Source organism: Thamnophis sirtalis, unplaced genomic scaffold (genome assembly GCF_051295495.1).
Source record: "Thamnophis sirtalis isolate CommonGarterSnake01/CBP01778 unplaced genomic scaffold, rThaSir2_p1.2 scaffold_6, whole genome shotgun sequence".
Classification (NCBI taxonomy): domain Eukaryota; kingdom Metazoa; phylum Chordata; class Lepidosauria; order Squamata; family Natricidae; genus Thamnophis; species Thamnophis sirtalis.
Genome location: NW_028261386.1, coordinates 52292387 through 52314404, shown reverse-complemented (window position 1 = coordinate 52314404; position 22018 = coordinate 52292387). Strand labels below are relative to the sequence as shown.

At 39.5% G+C, this 22018-nt stretch overlaps 1 protein-coding gene and 1 pseudogene across 1 annotated transcript in view; one reads left to right on the top strand and one right to left on the bottom strand.

Moving 5' to 3' along the window:
• Positions 1-22018, bottom strand: part of GALNT14 (polypeptide N-acetylgalactosaminyltransferase 14) — a 299110-nt gene that overhangs the window by 112105 nt on the left and 164987 nt on the right. The window lies entirely within an intron of this gene.
• The window catches only part of LOC148044975 (uncharacterized), a 53779-nt pseudogene that overhangs the window by 881 nt on the left and 30880 nt on the right, over positions 1-22018 (top strand).

The window sequence follows — 22018 nt, the reverse complement described above, 5'->3', positions numbered from 1 at the left end:
ACTGTTTGTCATGGTCATGAATGTTTAATGTTGTCCTTAAACTACTCCCAGCTCACTGGAAAGAAAGTCGCTCTCTGCAATTTTTTGCTCCACTGCAAATACAGTGTTTTGTTTTCTTTTTCAAATCTGCCAAGACAAGCTATGTTGAGCAGGAAACAGGAGTGAATCAGTTCAAGGTAAGTTTAGCAAAGCAACCAGATTCTCCTTTCAAGCTGCTGGCATGTGGGCAGCACTTCATCACTGTTGGCATCCCTACATAAAAAGTCAAGGACACCTTTGCCATGGAGCCATCAAAGGCCATTAAGATGAAGCTGCCTTTAGTCTCTTCTGCTGTCACTCATGGACAACTTTCCCAACTGGATGTCCCTTCCATTTGACTCCCCTTCCTAGTGGGAAAGGAAGTCAAGTTCACTCTATAGGGAAAAACATCTCTTTTAGTGCAGTGAATACTGGTACAGAAACACCTAGTTACCCCCTTTCTCTCCTCCTACTTTCAGCCTCTACTTTGCCTCTATGTTGTGCCTGCAGCAGAAGCAGCAGGGAAAGAGAAGCAGGGGAGAATGGCTCCTTTGCTGTTAGTTTGGTTATAGATTCTTATCACAATAAGATCTGACCTGGTGGCAGAAGACCCATGGCACCAAAATAGTCATTATTCACCCTGCCTCTCCTATCTCCAACTTCTGGTAGACAAATCTACCAACTCTGCTTTGTTGCTAATGGAGATTAGACATTGGAAGTCAGCATTTCCTTCAGCTGGGATGTGGGAGTCAGAACAGAATTATCGGAGTACTTCTGTACAATAAGAAACTGAGCTTGATTTACAAAGATACAAATTTTGGTTGGACAACTGGATACCTTTTTAACAATCAAATCTGTTTGGATATCTTTGGGAGACAGTATACTCTCTTTTCTTGAGGTATTTAAGCAGATGGATAGCCATCTGTCAGGAATACTGTATAGCGGATTACTGCAAAAGACAATACTGGTCCCTTCTAATCTTTATATTTTATAATTATCAGTAAAATAGAAAAAGTAACTTTTCAAAAGCCAGATTTGCATAGAATTGTGTATTCTGAGGAATATAATGAATATGTAAGAAATTAACAGATAGCTGCTGCATTTACGATCTCATATCCTAAATTCATAACTTGTGCCCCTTTCCACAGAACTATTAAGTTACTCTGGACCAGATCGAGCAAGACAATTGCCTCACAATCTATCTGTTCAATAGGCTTCGATGTGTTTCTTTTCAACAACCCTCTGACGAGAAAACCTTATTGTGAAATTTATTTATTTATTCCTCCCAGTTAGCAGGATGAAGAATAGGAAACCACGCTCATCATGATTTTCTAAACGTACAAACTGGATTTTCCTGCCTTCTTCTCATAATAATGTGCTTAGCGCTGTAATGTCCCCTTCAAAAGCTAAAAAGAAATTCATGAGTTTTTAAATTTCAAAATGATTCCACTTTACAGTTTTAAATACTAATTGGTTCCCTTTTTTAAAAAGAGTATTCATCCTTCTTTTCTTTTGACATGTTTTTTCAGAGCTTTTCTTTTGCACCAGTGTTCCCCAAATCAGATGCCATGACTAGTTAGAACTGGCTGTGTCTGCCTTCACTTTCTCTTCTCTGAGAGACAAAGATGTAGGCTTCATGTAACATTACTAGAGAAAGAAAAAAAGGAAAGAAAATGAACCACAGGTAGATATGTCTTGGAGATAATCTTATAAGACTTATGAAATGTGGTCTAGTCAGAAACAACACTACAGAAGATTGCAGAGAAGCCTAGGTAAAGGTTCCCCTCACACATATATGCCAGCCGTTCCCGACTCTAGGGAGTGGTGCTCATCTCCGTTTCAAAGGTGAAGAGCCAGCATTGTCTGAAGACGTCTCCGTGGTCATGTGGCCAGCATGACTAAATGCCATGGAACACTGTTACCTTCCCACCAATGTGGTCCCTATTTTTCTACTTGCATTTTTACATACTTTCGAACTGCTAAGTTGGCAGAAACTGGTAAAAGTAACGGGAGCTCACTCCATTAAGCAGCGCTTGGGATCCGAACCGCTGGACTGCAAAACCTTTCTGATTGAGAAGCTCTGTGTCTTCACCACTGAGCATATTAAACCACTGTAGATTATGTGCAGTTTATACACTATTAAATCTGAGGCTCATTTTTAGCAACCAGCTTGAATATTTGAGTAGCCACCAAATATTGAGTAGTTAAAGAATATGGAGATCTCAGTGAAATCCTCAGAATTCTTATCCTTGGAATTCATGGAAGTAAGCAGCATTGGATTCAGTCTCTTTAAGCCCTAGAAAGGGAAGATGGCAGTCCTGGTCAACACTCAATATTACATAATCTGTCTGTTTAGCAAAGACAGGTTTAATATATTTCTTCACCAACTTTGAGACAAAACCTAGTGCAACAACTTAAAATCATTTCAGGGGATCTCTGCAGAGGACAAGATCAACAGCAAAACTCGAAATTAGTTACTATATTACTGAATATATATGCATTCTGCTTTGTGGCTACTTTTATTTCTCAAAATAATCAAAGCCTGAACTGCTGCTGAAGAAAAATCATGTACTTTGAAATACTGCCCCTCTCTTCTTCTCAAATGACATATTTTAAAGGGACACTAACTGCCTAGGCATGAGACAGCTGAGATAGAAGTTACCAAAGCAATGGAGAAAAAAATCATTTTTGAGTGCAGATTTGCCTGTGTCAGCTTTAATACAGGACAAGAAACACAGCTAGACAAACTAATTATATTTAATTATATATAAAGCTATATTAACAAAATCTTACAAGCCTAAAAGTACAAATCTCTTGCCATCTCCTTGCCATGTAGTCTTCAAGTTACGACTATAATTGAGCCCAGAATTATGGTCGGAGTTTGTGGTTGCTATTTCGGTAATTACATGACCAACCCAACATTATAACACTATTGTGGTGGTCCTTAAGCAAATCACCAATGCCATTAAACAAATCTGTAGTCATTAAACAAAGCCATTGTCCGCTATGGACATGGTTGGCTGAAACTGGAAGTAAATGCCTGTTTCCAGCAAAAAAATATTATAAATCACAAACATGTGACCCAGGGGTGGGTTCCGGCATGTATTACTGCTGGTTCGCTTGTGGGCGTGTGCATGTGCATGTGCACTGCAATAAAAAAAAATTGTTCTGCACATGTGCAGAAGAAAAAACTGGAGAACCAGTTAGGGGGCATGGCAGGCCTGGATCGCTGGTGGTTCCAGCAACCAAGGCCGCCAAACTACTACCGGTTTGGCCAAACCAGTCTGGACCGGTAGGAACCCACCATTGATGTGACCACAGGATACTGCAAATTGCTGTAAATGCAGGCTGGTTGCTGAGTGCCAAAAATGTGATCATGTGACTATGTGAACTCTGAATTTTAGTCCTAAGTATCTTCATATCGTAATTTTGAACAGTTGCTAAGTAATCAGATGTATGTTGAAGACTATCTCTACAGCCTAGGGACTTAGGGAAAGTCCTTTCCAAGCTTCTTGTTCTATCCACTATGCAGCTCTGGGCTATGCTGCCTCTTATCTGACCATTTCCAGGGTCCTTCCCAGACACCATTATAGCCTGAGAGGGAGAGATGTGCTGCAGAGCCTCTCAGAGACACTAAAGCAACACTTTAGAAAACAAGCAAGAACTATGGGATAAGTCAACAAAAAGAGATAACAGTGAAAAAAAGAATATTATTTGGTCAAACAACCCATAGTTTAATATTATGTCTGAAGTCAGTATATCAAGCTTGAATGAATACTGACATTTTAATTTTAATTTTTCTTTCAAAGAAATACCTTCAAATTGAAGGTACTCAATTTGTTAACTGAAATAGGTATCCCTATTAAATTGAAACAGGTATCCCTGTTATTATATTAATACTTGCTTTATTGCTAATTTATATTTTAGTTAATTTTGCCATTTTCATGGATTTAATTCCATTTCTAACTGCCTTGAAAACCAATACTGTTTTATATATTTCTCAAGCCAAATATCCCTAAGACCCATCCTGCATCAAACTGTATGTTAATTCAGCCTAGACATCAGTCTCCTAGAATAGCCGGCAAAATGCAGTTCACAAAATGCTCAAACGTGCCATGATAGCAAAAGCTATTATTTCTAGTTCATTCCCATCAGACGGATGACATACTGTCTCTGACAACAGATATTCCACTTTTGCATTCCTAGTATTATTAGCCACTGACAGAGCTGCCTGATATAGCTTTTAAAACAGTCTTTTTGTTAACCGCTATCACTGTTTTCTTGCGCCCATAAATTCTGAATTTTCACATTGTATTTCAGGAAGATAGACTAGTTCCTATTGCCCATAAATTTGCCTACATTTAGGTCTAAATAAACATGCTACCTTTGTTTATGTCTTGGAAATTCTATTTCTGTTCACATCTGGGGATATATTCGGCATCCCAACTGCTATCCTCAATCCTCTCTTTAGGGCAAAACTACAAAGCCAAGACCATCAAGTGTAACTATTGCTTAATCAATTAATATTTACTTAAAATAATTATTCTTATCTCTGTATGTTTATTTCTTTCATATTTTACTGTGGCCTGAGTGTTTTCTAGGATGCTCCTTCTCCTCCTCAAAAGATATTTCATATGATAAAGTAAAAAGATTGATACAAATGTCAAAGAGAGATAGCAGCAGCTGTGGATGGAGTGGCAGGGAGAAATTCGTAAAAATCTTAAGAGAAAACCTATTAAGAGAAAGTGAGGGCAGCTTTATAACACCATTCCCTATCCCTTTCTAACACCCTTTCCCTAAAAGGGCCCCCATAAACAGGCAGGAATGAGCTTCATAATGGGATTCCTTTTAATTAAGTGGGTCTCCTAGGTAGGGACTGGCAGCAGTATAATCAATGATCTAACCAATCAGTGCTGGATGGCAAGCCACAATTTCAAATTGTTATACATCTCCTAGTTAGCATGATTCACACAGCGGTAATATATGAAATGTATCCGGGGACTACATAGACCCAATCCCGCATAGCTTGGAAGGTTCAGTTTTTAATGATAGAATTGAATTCTAAATATTACATATATCAGCTTCACTCACTTATTTTTCATTGGACACAGTTTATGATCAACATTTGTGGGCCTGTGCATGTAATTCCAGATGTTCTCTCTGAAATTGGAAGGCCTTAGAAGCATCCGATTCTAATATTCTTTCTAATTGAGCCAGCCTGTTTTGTCAATATTGACTCCAGCTGGGCAGAAGGAATTACACAGAATTTATTTTTGTAGTTGATTTAGGTTGTATGTATGATTTCAACATTTGAAAAACTAGAGGAATAAAAGCAGAAATCTCAAAGGTGATTTTCAACTTTATTTCCAGCTTTGATTGGTATTACACAGACTATAATGCAGAGACTAGCTGTGTAATAGTAGACATAGGAATATACACAGGGGTAACAAAATATGATTAGAAGAGCTTTAAAATGTGGCTAATATATTTGATAAATCTTCCCAGGGCATTGCAATATTCATGGAAAAATAAAAACACAACCAATAATCTTATTCAGAATTTTTTATTTACTAACTTTTATATTGCAAAAGCAGCTTTCTATGGGATTCAACCTTCCTTAACTCCGTGCCAGCTAAAGTCCAAATGAAATAGTCAGGATTTGAGCAGAATAGGTGATTTAATGCCTCTAGTTTCAATCATCATAGCTCAACCTTTCCCAATCTGGGAAGTGAAGGTTAAGCTTGTCAATGGGAGTGAGGATACAGAAAACCTTTATAGAAGTTCTTATTTTTCAACTCATCATCCAAAATACCATAGTATAATGTCCCTTCTGACTGGGCCTTTAATATTCTCTTGCTTGTATTATTGAAATATGCTTCACATAGCACTTCTGCTGAAACATGTTTAGAGTCTATGGCTAGACCTGCAAATATTGTGTTTAGTAAATTACATTTCCCCACTCCTGGATTTCTGCCACTGGCTTTCAGCTTCTTTCCAAATACAGTACACAATGCTTGTTTTGATCACAAAACCCTAAAACAGTTTTGGGTCCAGGTTTTTTTAAACTACTTTCTTTCATATAATATAAAGCTCTGTTACATGTCCCATTGCTTAAGATGAGTGGTGGGATTAATATAATTTAACAACCGGTTCCCTGTCCTAATTATTTCATCCAACAACCAGTTCACCAAACTGCTCAGGAATTTAACAACAGGTTCTCCCAAAGTGGTGTGAACTGGCTGAATCCCACCACTGCTTAAGATGAGCTGTGAGTCAGTAAATTTTAGAGCATATTGTGGATGCCGTTGCAAAACAACTAATGGGAGGGGGAGCTAATTAAACAATAGATACAATAGAGAAATAATGAATTAGAAAGCTTACTAGAAAGCTATCTGCTGACTGCTCTAACACACCCCACCATAGAATAGAAGGAATATTCTATTAGTCTTATTTCAGCTTAGTAAACCTCTTTATAAATGAAGTACTACTGTGCAGCTCCCCATGCTGTCTATTTTCTGTGAAGGTTTATAGGAGACATAAGCATTTGCAGAAATACAAATCATGCTCCACTTCATCACCACTTGAATCCTATCACAATTTTTTGATAGGAAAGTATCAGGTGAGATGGGTATGATTGATGTCATGATGATGTCCATGGCACTCTTCCAAATCATATCATGGGCTCCAATTCTGGAGGAGCAAAAATATTTAAGACTGGTCTTTTTTTGTAGCATCATCACAATTCCCTCTTAAGAAACTATGGAGATGTTGTTTTCATCTCATTTGCTTTCAGAGAAGCAAAAAAAACTTCTATCATTTCAGAATATCAGTGGTGCAGACTATTTTAAGTTCTAAAATGTTAATTCCTCTGATGTTGTTTTTAAATGCGTTAAATATTAAATCAGTTAAATGAGTGCCTGATTATCAGAGGATGCAAGTAATGAATTAAGTAACTAAATAAATAATCATTTTTGAAGCCTACTCACTAAATGTTGGCTTACATTATTTCATTTCTCTTGAATAAATTCAAGACAATGAAAACTGAGTTTCTACATAGATTTCATTCATGCTGTAAACAGACTCAGGATGGTTCATCTATGCAAGAGCATCTCTGAAAAATATATTTAGACTATTTTTGACACATGGACCATTTTATATGAGTGATTGTACACATACTGTGGGAATGTCTCTTCTCAACAGATCATATACAACATCTTTTTGAGATATAACGAAACAGTCATACAGGAAGTCTCCAAAACTACTGAATGTTCTTCGTAGCCAATCAGGCGTTATTAGGTGATACCAATCTTCTCTTTCTAGGAATTTGAATGAATTATTTTATCATGGGTGGAGTATGTGTGGCATCTGGAATCTGTACATTTTAGCTGGATTTTAGATGGTGATGATGACAATAAAGAGAGCATGTGACATGTGGATATTAAAATAAATAATACACATTGAAGTAAATCTCTGCTGACTGCAATTTCCATCAATTTGAGGTGGTATGAGGGTTGGCAACAGTGAAAGAGGTATAAAAACTTTATACTATTTTCATTGCAAAAAAATGACTTTGTGCTGTTAACTTCTTTTATGAGATGCAAGCAAAAACTGAAAGAGGAATGCTGGCTGAGGGTTCCTAATCAAATGTCTAGTTTAATGAAAAGAAGGACTAGGGGAGATGTTATAGCAGTGTTCCAATATCTCAGAGGTTGTCACAAAGAAGAGGGAGTCAAACTATTCTCCAAAGCATCTGCGGGTAGAACAAGAAGCAATGGGTGGAAACTAATCAAGGAAAAAAGCAACTTAGAACTGAGAAGAAAGTTCCTGACAGTTAGAACAATTAATCAGTGGAACAACTTGCCTCCAGAAGTTGTGAATGCTCCAACACTGGAAATTTTTAAGAAGATGCTGGATAACCATTTGTCTGAAGTAGTTTTCTGCCTGGGCAGAGGTTTATACTAGAAGACCTCCAAGGTCCCTTCCAACTCTGTTATATTCTATTCTATTCTAAATTGTAAAGATTCTTTCTAATCCAATTTTGTACTAAGAATTCCCTGTACCTGATTAAAAAACTGACACCTTTATGAATTGAATCGGAATTCACAGGAGAGACACTGATCATAAACAACATGGGTGCAATAGCAAAAAGTAGCAAAAAGAAAATCACTGATTCTTCAAATGTTATAAACAAATTCAAATAAAAATCTCTACTGATGCATCTAAAGAGGCAAACTGCCCAAAATAAATAATTGGGATTAATGTATTATTTTCCATGATTAAGAACCAAAACTGAAATGCTGATAAACCTATGAATACATTGTATCTAAGGGGGGAATTAAATGCTTTCTTAAGTAACTTTAAAAATTCACTGCAGAAAAAATATTAAATAAAGTTATGACTGAAATAAGTGATGAGGAAATGCAGAATCCAAAGGAGAATGAGAATGGAAAAAGCAGAATTCAAAACAGAAAGGGGAAAAAAGGAGGGGGAGTTACTATTTCTCACTTCCCAAAAACCATGAACTCTGACAAAGTATTATCTACCTGCTATTTATAGGTAATCATGTTCCAGCTATTCCTTGTGTCTTTCCATCTTTTTACTAAGCAGCATTGGAGGACAAATTGATGGAAATACAGAGATAGAAACAGAGTTATAGATTGAGAGGGTCTTGAAAAAGAAGAATAATGTTGGTTAAGCATAAATATATATAAGGATACCAGGCCATTAAACACCAAAATTAGAAAAATTAGAGGCTAGCTGAGGTCAAATTTGATATGTTAAAAGATTTAATATATTTTCTGATTATATACTGATTATATACTCTCTATTAGCAACCAGTATATCTCAAATAACTAATGGCAATCTATTTTTCCAGAATTATGTCCTGGCCTATCCTACACCCAAAATGTTAAACTGTGATTTGTAATAGAAGAACACTGTTGGCTGCCCCTCCCCCCCATGGACATGTCATCTCCTCATTCCATCTCCTCGTGATGTCATCCCATTTGGATGATGCCACACTCTCCTCTATGTTATACTGCAACAGAACTTTACTCCCTTTGGCCTTCTTGCCTATCAAGATGCTTCCTTAATGACGGATCTTGGGATCCTGAAGAAGAGACTTCTTAGGGGTTTTTTACAGGTTTTTTTTAATTAAATTAAATGTTAAGGGGGGGGTTGATTCTGATGGCTCAGACAGGCTTGGGGGGGGAGTCTGCCAGGGCACAGGCCAGAGCTAACTAATGGGCATGGGTCGGGAGTGCTGGGAAGGGTTGGAATTCCGTGGGAGACATTAAGCCACTCTATTGGGGGGTTTACCATCTCTACTGTTTGTAGGAGAGGCAGATATGGTGGGGGCCAAGGGCCAAATTATGTTTGGGAGATGCAGGTTCGCTGTTTAAGAGTAATCGTGCATTCTGACCCTCATCGCCCTTCTCGCACCCCTGGGTGCTTGGGATTACAGGACCCTGGTCTCCGGCTAGTGTCACTTAATGCCAGGTCCATGGTACATAAGGCTCCCCTCATTTACGACCTCATACAAGAGGGTAGAGCGGTCCTGGCGTGCATTATGGAGACCTGGTTGGGCCATGAGGGGGGTGTTTCCCTTAGTGAATTATGCCCACCAGGCTTCCAGGCATTTCACCAGCTGAGAGCCCAGGGCAGGGGCAGGGGCGTGGTGGTGGTTATTAGGGGAAGTCTCAGACCTCAGGAGGTCACTGTGCCTCAGATAGGCGGGTGTGAGTCCCTTTTTGTGAAATGGGGCCTTGGAGTCCAGGTGGGCCTTTTTGTTATGTATTTGTCTCCCTGCTACGTTTCATCGGCCCTGCCGGTGCTGCTGGATGTGTTAGCCGGATTGGTGGTTGATTTCCCCAGGCTGATGATCCTGGTGGATTTCAATCTGCCTTCCATTGGCGAGACATCCGAGTCAGCTTGGGAGTTCATGGCATCCATGATGGCTATGGACCTAACTTAGTTAATTCAAGACCCCACCCATAACAGGGGACACACGCTCAATCTGATTATTGTCTCTGGGCAGTGGATGAATGATCTAGATTTAGGGGATATTTCTATCCAACCCTTATCATGGTCTGATCATTTCCTTATCGGACTTGATTTCCATACTGCTACCCCTCGCTGCAGGGAGGCGGAACCAAATAGATGGTTCTGCCCCAGGCACCTGATGGATCCGGAAAGGTTCCTGATGGAGCTTGGGACTTTTCCTGAATTGCTTGCTCACAGCTCGACCGAAGCCTTAGTGGAAGCCTGGGATAGGGCGGCCACTGGGACTTTTGATCACATTGTGTCTTTGCAGCCTCTGACCTGGTGTCAATCTCAGGTAGCTCTCTGGTTTACCGAGGAGCTCCGGGAGATGAAACTCCGGAAAAGATGCCTAGAGAGTGGTTGGAGGGCCAGCCAAATCTGATCAAACACTAGTAAGAATTCATATTAAATCCTACTTAGTGGCGATAAAAGCAGCGAAACGACAACATTTTCCACTCTCATTGCATCTGCAGATACCTGCCCAGCTGCCCTGTTTAGGGTGATCCATTCCTTACTTAACCAAGGAAGTGGGAAATACCCCTTTGCAGGGTAGGGCTGAAGAATTTGTTCAGTATCTGCAGGATAAAATCGCTCAGATCAGGACAGGCTTGGACTCTGACTGGGTAGATTCGGGTGAATCAATGGATATGAATCTTGTAGAGACTATCTGGGATGAGTTTGACCCTGTGACCCCCCAAGGGCATGGACAGGATTATGGGGAGACTCAGTGCTGCCACTTGTGTGCTGGACCCATGTCCCTCTTGGTTAGTTTCAGCTTCCCGGGAGGTGACATGAGTCTGGCTCCAGGCGATTACCAATGCTTTATTGAGAGAGGGGTTCTTTCACTGCCTTGAAGGAGGCGGTGGTGAGGCCCCTCCTTAAGAAGCCTTCCCTGGACCCAGATTCTTTAGCCAACTATCGTCCAGTCACACTCTCTTGTCGAGAGTGTGATAGCATGTCAGCTTCCCAAGTACCTGGATGAAGCTGCCTACCTGGATCCGTTTCAGTTGGATTTCAGGCCTGGGTACAGCATGGAGATGCATTGGTCACGTTGGTTGATGATCTCTGGCGGGCTCAGGACAGGGGCTGCTCCTCTGTCCTGGTCCTATTAGACCTCTCGGCGGCTTTCAATACCATTGTCCATGGTGTCCTACTGCGACAACTCAGGGGGTTGGGAGTGGGGGGACACAGTTTTACGGTGGTTCTCCTCCTACCTGTTGGATCGGTTGCATTTGTGTTGACTGGAGGACAGGGATCGACCCCAAGGTGCGTCACTTGTGGAGTGCCCCAGAGGTGGGTTCTCTCACCCCTCCTGTTCAACATATATAAAAAACCGCTGGGAGAGATCATCCGTGGTTTTGGGATATGGTATCATCAATATGCTGATGGTACCCAACTTTTCATCTCTACCCCAAACCACCCAAATGATGCCCTTGATGTGATGTCCCGATGCCTGGAGGCTGTGCAGATCTGGATGGTGAGGAACAGGCTCAAGATCAATCCCTCCAAGACTGAGTGGCTGTGGTTTCCGTCATCCCGATTTGTGCATCTTGTTCCATCCTTGATGATAGGGGGAGAAATTTTAGCCCCCTCAGAGAGGGCCCGCAATCTGGGAGTCCTCCTGGATATGCGGCTTAGTTTAGAAGAACACCTGATGGATGTGACCAGGGGAGGCCTTTTACTAGGTTCACCTGGTATATCAGTTGCGCCTCTTTTTGGACTGGGATGCTCTGTGCACAGTCACTCATGCCCTTGTCCTTTCTCACCTGGACTACTGCAATGCTCTCTACATGGGGCTATCCCTGAAGAGCACCTGGAGGTTTCAGCTGGTCCAGAATGCGGCCGCATGGGTTATCATGGGGGTACCTAGGGGCTCCCATATTACACCCTTTTAGGCAGCCTTCACTGGTTGCTGGTTGTTTTCCAGGTATGATTCAAGGTACTAATTATGATCTTTAAAGCGCTCCATGACTTAGGCCTAGGGTACCTGCGAGACCACCTACTGCCACCAGTAGCCTGCCACCGCACAGTGCCATACCACAGAGTTGGCTTCCTCAAGGTGCCATCAGCTAGACAGTGTCGGCTAGCGACCCCCAGGGGAGAACCTTCTCTGTGGGAGCACCTTCCCTCTGGAATGAGCTGCCCCCAGAGCTTCGTATAATCCCCGACTTCCGGTCCTTCCGACGTGCCCTAAAAAGTTGGCTTTTCCAGCAAGCTGGCCTGGCCTGAACATAAAATAAATTATTAATTTAATTGTTAATTTTAATCTAATTTTTAAAATTGTATTGTTAATATTAATTGGGTTGGTTTTGGATACTTTATTTAATTTCCTTTTTAACTTTCGTAATATGTGTTTTTTTTAAATGTTGTATGCCGCCATGAGCCCTTTGGGAGAAGGGCGGCATATAAATCCAACAAACAAACAAACAAACAAGTCATAATGGAAGACTCTTTTCCACTATTATGGTTCTAGTAAGATCAAACTATACTGGAACTACTATAGTTCCAGCAGGATTTAACTATTATCAATCAAAAAGATGAGACCCTCATCTATTTTAAACAAAATTTGAACCGAATTACCTACACTATCATATTTACTGTGCCTTCATTATAATTGATAATTTATATATACTCTGTGTGTGTGTGTGTGCGTATACACATACATGTATACATACACACACATGCATACATACTCACACACTCTATACTACCTGGGCAAGAGAGAAGAAATGCATGAATTCACTAGATGTCATTTGTTTCTATTTTATCTTAGGTAGTAGCAGGTAATTTTATCTTTCTTAATGGCTTTCCTAATTTATCAGAGATTTGCATCCTTGAATCATGACCTGCATGGTGTCTTTTTGTAGCAACAATGCAGAGAAGCTTTACTGGCATTGACATTGATTCCATAACTTGATTTCAATTAACATGGTCAAGAATACCATAGGCTACCCAGAGAATTAATGAGAATGTAAGACTTGCTTAATAGGTCATCATTTATAATCTAAGGCTTATAATGAGAATAAATCCTTTGAAATAGGAGATTCACATCTAAAAAGCATTTGATGCTAGATATCATTGAATTATCTTGATCAATAAGTTGACTGTTTAAAAAAGATGAGATAAAAATGCTCTCAGTGCTTCTTCCAAGCAGCCCCTTTCATTAAACAACCTGTTATTTGAAAAGGCAGACTGCAGATGAAGGTATCGACACGTGTGTTTCTCTCTTGAATAATAAAAACCACAGCTTGGAAATCATTAAATTCAGCATGTCCTGAATTATTCTGTGTGACAATTACATCTGGGGTAATTTCAATTTAATACCTCACTGCAAGTGAAAATTGCAGCATGCAGCCCTAAAAATGCTGTAATAATGAAAACAGACCCACTAAGAGCTGCTCTTGCTACCTCAGGCTGTCACTGGATGGATGTTTTCTGCTGCTTGTGGTGTTTCATAGGTCACCCATTGCCAACACGTTTTTTTTAAAATAAAACCAATAAAAATTCTACTTTCTTCTATCCTCTCTTCCCTCTCCTCTACTCCTAATGCTTTGTTATTACTTTTTTTAAAAGAGATGCATTTTCAGTATGCAACATCCTACATTGGGCTTTATGGCCAGAAATGCTACTGAACTATAAAGAACACTGCATTTTTAGTACTGGGGATAGTCTATACCCGTGATGGTGAGCATATGGCACGCATGCCACAGGTGGCACACAGAGCCATATCTGAGGGCACGTGAGGCATTGCCCTACGTCAGCTCCAGCTCACATTCACGTGCTAGCCAGCTGATTTTTGGCCTTCCGGAGGGTGTGGGGAGGCCATTCTCGCTCTCCCTAGGCTTCAGGAAAGCCTTCTGAAGCCTGCGGAGAGCAAAAAACAGACCTACCGGGCCTACTAGAAGTTGGAAAATGTGCTGTTTCCTGCCTCCGGACAAGAATGCCATGTGTGGGAGTAGTGGGGTGGGGATTGCGCATTCATGCACAGGTGGGCACAACATGGGTGGGCATTTAATTACGGGTGTTGGCAAGCACACAGAATAGTTCATGTGCGCACTTTTGACACCCATGGGAAAAAAGGGTTGCCATCAGTGGTCTATACTATAATAACGTTAAATACTGGTAGATAGGGAAGATTTCAGACCCAATGCTTTGGGATAATGAGAAAATGTGTTTGTTTATATCCTTCTCATTTCATGTTCTTCACATCTCTATGTGGATCAGGTTACAATTATTTATTAATTTGTATCCCTTTCTGCATTTGCAATGCAATTTCCAACTAAAAAAAGTCCTACTAAAATGGATGCATAGATAAAACAAAAACACTTTACAAAAGTGAAAATACCTTGGAAAACAATATACGGATAATACAATTAAGGTCGTAAACAACTTTTCCATGTAAAAGAAGATCACAGTTGATCCCGGTAATTTTAGTATTCTTGGAGATAAGAACATCTATTTCTGTAATGGTCAAATTTAATTAAAATTGCAACAAAAACCTACCTGATCCACAACTGTGTCTCTCAATGTGGCCAGGTAAATGACGTTTGGAAAGTACAGAGTAGGACAGGAGTACAATAGCATCTCTCATTAGTATAGCCCAGCAACCAGATTAGAGGAAAACATTTCTGGGATGTCAGGTATAACCCATCCCTTCGAACGGGTCACCACTGTCTCGTTTCCAAAAACCACCTATCCTGCAGGCAGGGCCTTTTTTGCTGGAGCCATCTGCTCTCCTTTATATTTCACCCCAGACATCTTCTCCTGGACATCTTCTCCTTCCCTTCACAGCTCTTCCAGAGGTAGCCAGACAGCCTTCAGGAACCCAGGACTCCTTTGTCATTTTTAAACTTGGTCACATTTGCCCCATTCCTCTTTCATCACATTCCTCTTCAAAACAATCATGAAGGTAATGGTCATTACTGTCAATATTCTGATTGACTAAGTCCTATTGTGGCCCGCCAGCGGCCAGTGGAGCTGGCAGCAGATTTGGACAGGTGGTTGGGGAGGAACATGGGCCAGTCCTGGAGTCTGGGAAAGGCTCTGATGAGGACTCTCTATCAGAGGCAGAGAGGGGACCAGAACAATATGCCAGTTATCAGTTGTCTTCAGTCAGACATCAATGAGACAGACGAACAGCTGGAGCCTGTTCCCAGTGTGCGCATGCACAGTTGCCAGACAAAGGGAACAGCCAAAGAACAGGGGTCGACTTGGGAGTAAGGTCACAGGTGGATGATGAATGGGGAATGGAGTTTGCAGGAGATAATAAGTTTGCTTAATTGGTTTGTGACTCTCCAAGACTCCTTGCCAAGTTTTGCAGATATCGGCCTGTCAGCTCTCCAAGCCAGATAAGGTCTGTGAATGTAAATCCTCCCTGGAAAGACTTTGCTGGATGTGAATGAGCTGAATTCACAGTAAATTAATAAAAAGGGGTTTTTGTCAGGACAAGGAGTTTGCTTCATGCTCTTGGGAAGCCTAGGTCAGAATACTCCCATGCCGCTGGCTGTTTGGCTTTCTCTGACCATCCCTTCGAATGGGTCACCACCATTTGGGTGTCCTCTTTTTTGCCAAAATGATGTACTCAATAAAGTTTTGCATTAAGAGATTGGATTGACTCAGCCATGCTTCCTTTGGTTGGGTTTGTCAATCGGAACGCTGACACATTACTACGTCTGGCGAGAGACAGTTCCACAGTTTATATATTGTAGATCTCCACATAAAAAGTGAGGACATCTGGTTTATTTTATTTCATATGCGGAACGCTTTTACAGATCTTTCTTGATGGCTAAGAAAGATTTCCCCCACACAAGTGAAAAAAGATCCAAAAACTGAAAAGATACAGGAGCATTTGCTGCTAGAAGCAGGGGAAGAGGTAGGAAGTGGCAGATTGCAGCGTAGGCTTGAAATAGTCTCAGCAAAGTTATTATGAAAGTATCTTTACACTCACAATAATTTATATTCCCAAAATAGATGCATCTTTATATAACATTTTGTTTCAAGTGCACCTCTCATTAGCAAAAGGGAATAAAATTAATACTTTAATTGAAATCTACTAATTAAACAACACACAATATTTATCCAGCATTACAATTAAACTGACCAGATGAGTAATGTAACATCAAATAAGAAACCTTTCAGGAACATTTCCTTTGGTACCGAGTTTCTGTTTACTTTCTTACTCAATGTGATAGTTGTGGTTGGCAGAATTTTGAAGCGAAGGAGCATCTATTGGTGGCAACTGAGAGAACACGCACTGAGTCTGTTCATCTTGGATGCTATTTTGATGCTCTTGTATGCCTGTGTGGCTCATTATTCCGTTATTGTTTTAGTTCTTTTGTGGGTGGTTCAGTTTCCAAGACAGGCAAATTACATTTTGTCTCATTGCATCTTTAATCTCTTTCTCTCCCCTTTGCTCTCCATGCTTTCCTAGCAAGCCAGATTTTGACGCACACCCTGAAGTTCCAAATACAATGAATTGCCTTAACTTTTAAAAAGTGATTAGTATCATTTTTCCTTCTCCCTCCCCTTTACTTCTTTCCTACTCATTATTTTTTAATTGCTTCAACAACACCTGCTTGCCAGCATCTCTTCCTCTGATTTTTTTTTAGCATTCTGTATATATCCAACTTTCTATAAGCCAGCCAGGATCATACAAAAGTATTATCTGCATATTCATTCCAAATATGCATTCACCTCTGCAGAGCCACATCACAAAAATCATTCCAAGAGCTGCAGGTGTATAGAGAAAATCTCTTTATTTACCAATCATGCAGTGCTCAATTTCGTCCTCCAATCAAAAGATATCTAAATAGCAATGGCAGGTAACAGAAATGGATACCTGTATGGCCCACTTCCCTAAAACATATTCTAGACAGTCTTTACACAATGGCTCCAAGGTTAAGTCATTTAGACAATGCCTATCAATTCTCATGAGTTTTGTCCTATACTTTCAACAGGCCTGAATTCAAAGACTCAGAAAGCTGCAAAGCCCTGATCATACAGGCAGACCTCGAAAAGCTTTTGTTTATTCTGAATGAAAAACAATTCAATGTTGATCTTGTAAAATAGAAACAAGCAGCAGCCAACTCCACCTTCATTTCAAAGGCAACATTAGAATTAGTTTGAGCAGTGTTCCTCAAAGTTGGTAACTTTAATATATGTAGACTTCAATTTCCAGAACAGTCCAACTAGCCATGAACACCAAATTAGAGATTCACTGTGGAACTGAATATAGTAATAGATGTCCCCCTTCTCATTATGAAGCAAATGGCAGTTGATTGATAGAGAAAAGAGAACACTTTTTCAAATAGCTTTTAAATTTTTTTACTACTATAAGATATAGAAATGGCTAGCAAATTCACTGGCTTTAAAAGGAAAAGGTTAGAATATAAGGATATCACCATGTCTAGAGTCAGCATTCTTTTGAACACCATTAGTTGGAGGGCAACAATCAAGAAAGCTATAAGTTCATGTTCTACTCAAGAGTTTGCTAAGAAGTATCTGGAAGCCCTAATGGGAAAGCCAAATGCTGAGGTAGATAAGGCTCTTATTTAATCATCCAGCTGGTCTTTACTTAGATTCTTGTATCAGAAGTATAAGTCACAGTGCATTAGAAGTAAGAACAAAACTATATTCCATGTATCCTGTGGAAACCTGTTTTTGATTTAGGAGATGTATATACATAAGGTGCTGTTAATCACCCATAAAGCCCTACATGGTAGTGGATCTGGATACTTGAGAGACCGCCTTCTGCCAATTACCTCCCTGCGACCAATAAGATCACACAGATTGGGCCTCCTCCGTATTCCATCGGCCAGCCAGTGTCGGCTGGCAACTACAAGGAGGAGGGCCTTCTCAGTAGTCGCCCCGACCCTTTGGAACGAACTCCCCGTGGAGATTCGTACCCTCACCACCGTCCAGGCCTTCCGCACAGCCTTGAAGAACTGGCTAGCCCGTCAGGCCTGGGGATGAAGATAGTTGCCCCTCCCGAATGATGAATGCATGTTGGTTACTGTTTTTATTATATGTGTCTTTGTTATTGTCTGTATTTCCCCTTCCCCGATTTTATGTGAGCCGCCCTGAGTCCCCTCAGGGAAAAGGGCGGCCTACAAATCTCAATAAAAAAAAAAAAATAAGATTCACATTTGTTCTTTATAAAGAAATATATTTTAAAAAAATCTGCTTTGATTAAATTTTGATTGAAACACTTTAATGGTCTGTAATGAATCACATAAGCTACTGGCTTGGGCCCACAAACTGCCAGTAACCATTCCTGAATATTGTAATAATGTGATTTAAATTAAAGAGAGCTAATGTGGAATAGGGAACATATGGTTCAATTGCTTTGAATTAAGGCAAAAAAAAAACCTAAAGCATATGTAAAATAACAATCTAAGCCTAACATTCAATGACCTATCTCTGAGAACTAACTTGAGCCCTTAAAATTATGTCGGTAGGTGTGTAGTATGAAGGATTTTTCCTCTTTTAAAGGACTGATATCTGAAAGAAGTGGAACTTAATGGAATAGCAGGGAATAAACATAATAGAATATAGATAAGGATCAGATATCATAACAGTTAAATATAAACAAACTAACCTGGAGAAATGATGTAAAGATAGATTTCCACAAAATAAGGGGGATTTTTAAAAATCTTTTCTCCACATGAAAGCAAAATCAAATGTTAGCCATTGGAGAATGGAAAGTGGCATGAAACTGGAACATTAACACTTTCTAAAGGCATTGGTTAGCATGTTTGTAGATTGTAGATTTATTTATTTATTTATTTGTAGATTTGTAGGTTTGGTGGAATATAAATACAAGAGAACTGGAGTATCGTATTTTATACCTTATTCTGAGCTTCTTAGGACTTCTCTTAGTTACATGTCACATATATCCTGCCATGAAAATCTCTTGTGTCAACAACACACAGCAGCTGCACAGAGTTGATTGGCCAGATGAAATATGCCCTAGTCTGGCAAGCATTTTATCTAGCAGTGTGCAGGTCTTATGTTCAAGGTTAAACACATTTTCCTAGCCTGCCTTTATGTTTTGAGTGGGAAGGGTGAGGGTGAGGGGGAAATTTGCAACTGAGTGCTTTGAGAACACAATGATCTTATGCTTCTTCCATTGTTTTAATTAATACTGCACCGTATAAGCATATTTTTAATTTTTTTTAAAAAAAGGATGTAGTCAGTGAGTTAGAGTATTGCTGTTGTTTAATGCAGATTAACTGCCAACAATATGCCAAACATTTTTGTCACAGGATATGCAGAAAAGTGAGGCAGAAACTATATTCTGCATAAATCCTAGACATCTCTGTCAGGTAAGAAGCAGAAACAATATAAAATGGCATTTTAAAGCTCTTTTGCCAACAATATAGTCATTATCTTAATTTTATCTTATTTGAGAGAATGGTAAAAGCTATGCAATCAGAAATATCTACAACAGCATAGAAAGCAGTATTTGTACTTTCTCAGCAATGATTAAGAGATGGGCCTTCTCTCTATAGGCCCTGCCCTCTGGAACTATTTTCCCCTCAGAGTTGAGGGTGGCTCTGACCATGATATAACCTCTAGAAGGCCTTGCTTTGTTCCCAGGATTGGGGCCCAGAGGTTTTGAAGGGCCCTGTTCCCTGACTATATTGATGGCTATGATTAATTTTTTTTCTCAGCTGTCATTTACATGTAATTGTTTTTTATTGTTTTACAGAATTGGTTGCTTGAGATAATCAGGAATGGAATGGAATGGAATGGAATGGAAGGGAAGGGACGGGACGGGACGGGACGAGAAGAGAAGAGAAGAGAAGAGAAGAGAAGAGAAGAGAAGAGAAGAGAAGAGAAGAGAAGAGAAGAGAAGAATAGTTCTAATATGTTATCCCCTACCTTTAGTTTTAAAAAACAGAATTTTTTTCTGTGATATAGGTGTCGCTTACATAAAATTGTTCCCACTGATCTTCTAAAAGTTGCTGCGAAAACATTACTACAGGGCTCATATAACAGGTGCATCCTTCACAATTTTATTTTTCAAGCAAATGCCCATCTGAATTTTGCTTAGGAGTCATTCAACTTGGGTTGCTTTTGTTTTTAACATGGCTACTCTTTCCTTCCACTGAGCTCAAAGCAGTCTGAATGAGCTTTCTGTCTCTTCTGTTTTCACAACCACTCGGGAACTTAGAAGAGGTTGAGAGACAAAGATGGACTTTAACATATCTAATAAGTTCATGACCTACTGAGGAAATGAGGCATTTTTCTGTCCAATTATAGTAGATATACATTTGGATAATGGCAAAATGGATACAACAGCAATAATAATATTATTTTTCTTTTATTTATATAGAGCTCTTTGTCCCAGAGTAGCCAAGAGCAGTTTACAGATTATCAGTAAAAACAGTCTTAATAATCTTTCAACAATAAAATAAACAATGCAGAAAACAATAAAAATATAAAATAAAAGCCAGGTGTAATTTTTTAAAAGTAAAACAATGCAACAGGCAATCTAAGGGTAATTTCAGTCAACAATGCTTTCTATTGCTCAATTAATGCTACCAATCTGTTCAGCAAAATATCTACACCATTATATGGAAGGAAAGAACTGGAGTTTTCCACAGTTCTTTCCATCATCTAGAGCAGCGGTCCCTAATCTTTTGAACACCAGGGACCAGTTCCATGGAGGGAGGCTTTTTCATGGATTGGAAGAGGTGTGGTTTCACATGCTGCCTGCATCCCATGGATGGGGCTTCACTTATTTGTGCGGCCCAGTTTCTGGCATGCTGCAGCCTGGTGCTGGTCCATGGACTGGGAAATTGGGGACCCCTGATTTAGAGATCATCCAGATATTTGCAGCCCAGATTTAGTTGCTTTGAATTTTAACTAACTTTTCATTTAGCCTTTCAAAATGGATTCTGCCATTTTTTTATCAGGATGAAATGATATATGAATGAAAACCAACTTATTTATTTCTCAAATACAAATATTTAGTGTCTACCTCCAGGCAGAAGTGTTTAATTTCTTCATAATGAAAACAATTTTTTCTCATCTGTCCAGCTACCATCAGCCCTTGCTTCAACTTACATCACCCAGGTCCATTGCATTTTGCTGCTTGTTTATGAAGGTAATCTGGGCTAGCCAGGGCTTTAGAAATTTGAAAGCAGCAATATTAAAAAGAAGATGTATGTTCAGTTTCATACATGTTTATTTAATTTTTCAAATTCCCAATAAGGTTTCTATAATTAAATATCGTAAGCCACTCTGTCTACAGGTACAAAGGAAAGAGCAGAATTTACAGGATCTCATTACTTTCATCAAAATGACAGAAGCAATTTCATAATATTGCATTGCAAGTTTCATTCCTTGCAATCCCAACAAAATGTTGTGTTGCACAGAAAAAGTTGAGGCTTGACAACCCTACCACAGTTTACAGACATCACTGACAAGCACATACATCATATATAATCAGGGATAATTACAAAACAAATATTTATTGTGATATTGTAATTAAGGTATTAGACCAAAACATTACATTTCATATATCTACTTAATCCTGTAGTTAAGTGATTGACTCTATAGTATCTGTCCCAGCTGTTAGGTCAGAATAAAATGAAGGGGATGAAAATAAAGATATTATAAATAATAAATATACATTTACGTTGCTGATTCCAGCTATAGGAATGAATCAACAAGGTGAATACATCATACTACCCTGAAAACAACATGGCAAGGTTTAATTGTGGGATTTCAAAAATACTGTATAACTGGCTTTGTCTCTGAGCCATAATTTCTCACCTGTTCTAAACAGAATTCCACTGGGAGTTCTAGACAGACAGACAGAAAACCAAAGGGTTTATCCATATTTCTACAATACTGAAATGTCTTGTCTACTCTTGAAACCCCAATAAGCTGTTTTCCAACTGCAATTAAGTACAGCTAGAATGAGCTCTTTATAACAAAGAAGGCAGTCTGT